At 39.3% G+C, this 6739-nt stretch overlaps 1 long non-coding RNA gene across 1 annotated transcript; it reads left to right on the top strand.

Annotated features, from left to right (window-relative positions):
* Positions 1–2088: 2088 nt before the first annotated feature.
* Positions 2089–4042, top strand: LOC137173489 (uncharacterized). Its single transcript, XR_010925189.1, has 2 exons — positions 2089–2183; positions 3259–4042. It is a non-coding gene; the product is annotated as an uncharacterized lncRNA (long non-coding RNA).
* The last annotated feature ends 2697 nt before the right edge of the window (positions 4043–6739 follow it).

Genomic DNA, 6739 nt, shown 5'->3' with positions numbered 1-6739 from the left:
GTGGAATATAGGAAGATCTGGTGGAATGTAGGAAGATCAGCGGTTTGATTCTTGGCTCCTCCAGTCTGCATGTTTAAGTGTCCTTGGGCAAGACACTGAACCCCAAATTGCTCCTGATGGCTATGCCATCAGTGTATGAATGTGTGTGAATGGTTAGTTCCCTCTGATGGGCAGGTGGGGACCTTGTATGGTAGCCCCTGTACCCATTCAGCGTATGAATGTGTGTGTGAATGGGTGAATGTGACATGTAGTGTAAAAGCACTTTGAGTGGTCGGAAGACTAGACAGGCGCTATACAAGTACAGTCCATTAATCATTTACATGACCACTGAACAACAAGTTATGGTTAAACAAATGCTTAGGGAGGAATACAGTACATCTGCCAGGCACAAATGTGAGATGGGCTACATTGAAAACCACATACAGGACTTTTTGAACAATGGCTTCATCCGCAAATCCACATCCCCGTATGCATCTGCAATTGTTTGTGTGACGAAATGAGATGCAAGCCTAAGACTATGCATTGACTACAGGGGGCTTCATAAAAAGACAATCCCAGATAGGTACCCCATACCTGAGAGTAGTATTGCTCTTCTCATCAAACTCACAGCAAGATGGTGAATAAGCACATTTTGAAAATGTTGAACTATCTCATTTTCAGACATTTTGTCCAGAACTCCAGGGACCTGTTTCACCAAAGTTGCAATACAGAAGCTGAAATTAGCTTAATCAGATAATTTGCTCTGACTCATTTTGACATATTTCACTTATCAAAATAAATGCTATACCTACACATGACCAACTCACAAATGTGTCTGCAATTTGTGAGCGATAATTGTTATGAAACATGACCAAAGCGAGTGAATAGCTTTTGCGGAAAGAACCCTTGGCTACATGGGTAAACTAATTAATACAAAACTGATGCACAAACGTACATTTTTAGATGACCCTTCCCTTCAGAAAGTGATATTGTACCACAATAAACTTGATGACACAGAATGGCTGAGCCTACAGGCAAGACAGTGCCAAATGACAGGCTCAGATTTAAACCTTATGCAAACTGCACTTATGGAGAATTTTCATTTTGTTAATTGTTAAATAAGTGCATAGAAAATGCTAATTACAGTGACATGGCCTTCTTTCAGTGCTTGAGTTGCATGTCTCATACATGCCCATGGCAAGGTGAATACACATCATTGGTAACCTCCCTGGCTCTATACCACTGCTCCTCAAAGCCCTTTACTGAATAAATTCATCAGATTAGAATACGGAAAATCTAATATTCACTATTATACTGGCACCTTATTCACAAATAAACTGCTTGGCTCAATTCTATCCTTTTAGATTCTGTGAAGACTAAAGCAAGAATGTGGGAGGAAAGCGTGTTTTCAGCACATACTGTCAAAAATGACAACATTTCTTAGAAGTTAAATATACAACTGCTGGCAGCAACTTCATCAAGGTTTAATTGATGTTGAGGACTTACAATGGAAACGGATGCACACAGCAGCAGAGAAATGGAAATGAATCACCTAGGAGATCAGTAAGAGGATGAGTAGGCGTTGCAGCTGGATCTGGTGTACTCTCAGACTTACCTACAACTTTTACTAAAATGATTACCGTTACTGCTGCTGATAACAAAACTACCAATACTACTACTATACTCACTAGTGGAAAAAAAAAAAAGAATTGACATTACCACTTGATATATACTCCATCTGAACTGCTTGTCAAACAGTCAAATAGATTCGGAAACACTTCCACCACACGTTTTTGATGTTGGATCATTTCTGTAACTTTCCGAAACCGACAATCGAACATTAACACCCACTTCGTTTCGTGACTGGCCAGCTGTGTGCAAGTGAGAAAGAAGCAAAGGCTTGAACTTCTCTTTCTAGGTATCTTTTCACTACTTCTAGCGCCTTTCATTCGAACAACTGAGTGAAACACGATAAATGCCTTCCGAGAGAGACTGTCTGAATATGTGTGCCATTACCCACGTATTGAAAAGATATATCTTCCCCCTCTTGGACAGCTGACTGTTCACTCTGCTTTTGAGTATAGCCCTTCGAAACAACTATGAACACTTGATTTCCAACACTGTCAACACTTCATATGAACTAGTTCTGACTGCCAATAAACCAACCCTTACTGGGAATCCACATAGAAAGCGAGATATGATCGGTAAGCGTAAATGTGTTCTATCTGTTCAGTCCAAACCAACTCTGACCTGCGTTTAGGCGTCTCTGTCCACAGAACCTTAACCAGGCTGACTGACAGCATAAATATATAGCGGGAGATTTAAACAGTTGTCTGCGCAGATTACGCTTCACTAAACGTGACAAGAGAAAAAAAAAGCTTGACTAACTACAACAGTAAAAGCAAGCACAACTGCACAATAGCCCAAGAAAGCACAATATAAATCAAAATATAAGGTGACATATAATCTTGAGACCTCTTCTTGTAGAGTCCAGAGATAAAATGTAGTTACAATAGTTTAATTACTTCATACATTATATATATTTCTAAGTACGTTTGCTTAATCAAGTTACAAACTATTGACTGACTCATCAAAAGAGAATGCACTGACAGTTGGAGAACTAAAGATACAAGTACTAATACTACTAAAACTACTAATGTTACTGCTACGACTACTAATTATTACAATAATATCACAGCTGCTCCAACTGTTTCTGCTACTGTGACTAAAATACTGCTATGTCTGCTGCAAGTTGTCAGGCTACTCAAAGCAGGATAATCATCTACTGTTGTAACCAAGGTCTTAAATCTACTAATACAATACCCCGCTGGTGTAAAGCCTGACTGGGCTGCGCTCAAGGAATTGCAATAATCAAATCAGCCCTGTAGTTAAACTTTTTGCCACAGATGCAGGGACACGCTGGCGTGTGCTGCCTCATTCCTTTCTCCTTTTCATTTAGCCACGTTTTTCCGGCTCAGACAGATTAGATGTACTGATACACTGACTCAGAATGCTGTTATTGATGTCTTTGATGAGGTAATTACATATTTTGCATAAAGGTCAGGGCAACAGCGGATATGAATCACTAAACGTGTACAGTAGGGGGGGTCTGGTCTTCATGCTGGAGTTTATTTTCACATCACATCATCACAAATGGCAGATTGTTCCCTATGTTGAGAGTGACGAAGATGAATGACATTAATGAATATGGCTTATTGACACAAATAAGTAAATTAAGGTCAGTGAGGCTTTAAGAATAATTCTGATGACTTTTTACAGGAGTGATGGACTGACAGAAGCCAGAAAGAGAATAAAAAGAATTGACCTAGCTGAGCTCCTCACAGTGTGCACTGGTGTAAAATTGGGTTGGGTCTGGAGAGCTGGTGAGTTTTGGTCTTGGTTTAGCAAAAATATGATAAGAACAGCTCACCACCCACTGCTAGCCAAAGGGGGACAAACACAGACACCATACCTGTGAGGAGAAAATAGAGAGAAAAGAACAGAGAGAGAGAGAGCAGAGAAGCAGTGAAAGAGAGATGGCTGCACGCTGAGGACACACAGAGAATTGCAACAAATCTGAAGCAGGGGGAAAGGATGCAGAAGCAGCATTGACTCAAACAGGAGTGACAAATTAAACTACAGCTGTGCATTTGCACTGCAAGAAGCACGATCCACAATTCACAGGAAGTTCATTAATTTCCTACAGAGCCAAAGGACTGGGGAAACAGTGGATGTCAACAATGCTGTCAGCTGAGAAGTTTACCTCAGCTGAACTTTTCACAGCAATTGGTGGTAAACAGCATATAAGGGTTCATGTTTTTTTGTTTGTTTATTTGTTTTTTAATCCCTACAGATGTGGTTTACTATGTACAGTAATTCAGACTTGAGACTGCAAATGTTCACCTCACGTTATTCACACAAATTAACACTGGCGTGTTGCAAGTGTTTATTCATCACGTTAGCTGTTAGCTTTAGCTAGCTAGCTAATGTATATACCAACGGTGTATGCATGGTGTGTTGCGTTTTAGCCTCTGGTTGATCTTTAAAATCACCAAGAATCCCAGCTGTTTCTGTTATTTCCCTCCAGTCCCACTCCTTTGCTGCTTATGTTCATGAATTAGAGTCATAAAGTCTCTGGGTAAGCACACATTTTTCACTCAAGTTGAAACATTTTTTACCAACACAGAAATGTATTCACCTCTTTACAACTTCACCTGCACCAACTCTTTTACATATTAAAGGTAATCAGTGAAATTAAGAAAACTCTCTCTTTTGGCATGTGTATAAAAGGCATTTTTTTAATTAAAAAAAGGCAACGTTAATATTGTTAATCTGTAATCAGTGAAGAGCTCAGGCACTGGGAGCAGAGCTGTTCCAGAACTGCCAACATCCTCCCGTAATGCCCACTTAGAGAAATACATGTGAACAATGACTCTGCAGTATGTGTGGTGCCATGCTATTGTTCCGACAGCCCAATATTCCGAAACTCGAGTAGTTCGAAAAACTTCCCATTGCACCAAAAGCCCATAGGCCGACAGCCCATTATCCTGAAAACAGAAGTCCCACTGCTCCGAAAATACACACTCACACTCTTGATGTGCAAGTGATCATTTTAACCCAAACCATGGTTTACATCACAGTTCTGTTGTAATGTGTCCCAAATAACCCTGTAATAAAGTCTAATAAGGATATAACAATAACAAATAAAGATGCAATTTCCTGGCAGCTTGCATAGTCAAATGTTACTGGGGTGGGATAGTGACAGCATTAAATGATGTCTAACTATTGTGGGAGTGGAGCATCTGGGAAGCTACGCTCTGTATTACTACCAACAAACTCCACTGGTCTCCGGAGAATACCCAGGCAAAGTCATACAAAGTCACCCGTTATGATTTATGTTATGGTTTATACATTATCTGTTAAATTCAGCAATATGTTAACGGTGTCTGGAAAGTAGTAGTGAGGCCAGGAGTCACTGAAATCCAACTCAAGAGTGTGTATTTTCAGAGCAGTGGGCTTTTGTTTCTGGGATAACAGGCTGTCGGACTACAGGCTTTTTCGTCCAATGGGACAGTTTTCGAAATGTTGGGGTTTCGGAATAATTGGCCTTCGGACCAATGTGCAGTCCCCATATACGTTACTGATGCGTTATGTATGTGAACTCACTCCCATCATTTGTCACTGTCATCACTTGAACACAACTACAGAAGAGAATGAGTGACTTCTGTCCAGAAGAAATGAACCTCTCATGTTATCTCGGAGGAATGGCAGTACTTTGTTCATTTTTTTCAGGCATTTCTGCATTTGGCAAGGCAAATTTATATAGGCAGTTTCAAAGTAGCTTAGATACTACAAATTCAAGGAATTCAAAATTATTACGAAGCTTTAAATTGGAGTTTAAAGTCAAATCTCTGTCTCCAAATTGTCTTGTGAAAGTAAGTTACTCTACATATATGAAACTGGTAATACAAAAACAATATAACAAACAAAAATTATTCTGTATCTGCAGCCATACCTCTAGGTGAGTGCAGAATTGATTATGGATACATTTGATGGCAAATCAAGGTCAGACAACAGGACTATTCATGTCTTGCCTCCTGGGCGTGAAGCTGAAAACACAAAAACCACTGCCAGATTTCATCTTTCAAAAATGTTTCATTCAGCCAGAACAGCTCAGTGTAAACTAAATTACAAAATAAATGTTGGATAGTTTCTTGTTCTTAATCACATTTACATTATACAAATATTTATGAAATTACATTATTAACAAGGATACTTGTCTTCTTGATTTTAATTTGCATATTTATACTATTCTACTTGACATTTATTCATCCAGTGGCAGTTGTAATCTAATGTATCAGTGGCTGAGCAAGGAAATTAGATAATCGCACTAATATAAACTGCTGCGGTATGTGAGCAGGAATTATTGTAGTTAAAGGTGACTCGTGTGATTCTGTGTTATTAGTAGGCCATGCATCAATTTGGCTGGTGATTATAAAGCATACTGATGAATCATTATTTGAGTTCACAGTAAGCAGTACATATTGATTAGTACGTATAGATTTTGGCCAGTCAGAGCAGCACAGTCTCCACAGGGAACAATTGTGAGTCTTTTTTTCCCTCTTTACCCTGTACACTAATGGCTTCACCCAACAGTTGAGGGAGCCACATGCAGAAATTTTCTGATGACACAGCAGCTGTGAGGTGTTTTAGCGGATGGGGTGATCACAGAGTAATAACTGGTTATATTTAGAAATGGTGTAAAATCAACTATTTTCACTATATCAGTTTGTGCTGATAACTAAGGAAATTGTGTTGGATTTTAGGAGACTGAAAATAGATCGTTATCAGCCAGATGGAGAAAAAGGTGTAGCTGACTAATACCTGGAGGTGACCTTACCTAAACTTAACTGGAAATAAAACTGCAGATAATGGACCATATTCACACAGTGTCCATTTTCCTCTGACGTAATGCTCAGGGTGGGAAGCTCTCAAGTAAAGCTTGTGTGAATTTGTTTACCTTTTCATACTTAATTTGATTACCTTTTTCAAACATCTAAATCTTGAACTGTACAAAATATCCACCAGCTGAATGTCTGTATGTTTAGAATGTTCACAGAACCCACAGTTGTAGTTTTACTTCTGTTTGGAACAACAGTTTTAGTTTTCTTAGGCTGGTTAACAGCTCCTCTGTCCGGACTGCTGCTAATGCAATGTCAGACAGACACACTGTTAGCTTAGCTGTTAGCACCTGCTACTG

Source organism: Thunnus thynnus, chromosome 21 (assembly GCF_963924715.1).
Source record: "Thunnus thynnus chromosome 21, fThuThy2.1, whole genome shotgun sequence".
Lineage (NCBI taxonomy): Eukaryota > Metazoa > Chordata > Actinopteri > Scombriformes > Scombridae > Thunnus > Thunnus thynnus.
The sequence above is the reverse complement of the archived record's forward strand: the minus strand, read 5'-3'. Positions and strand labels throughout refer to the sequence as shown.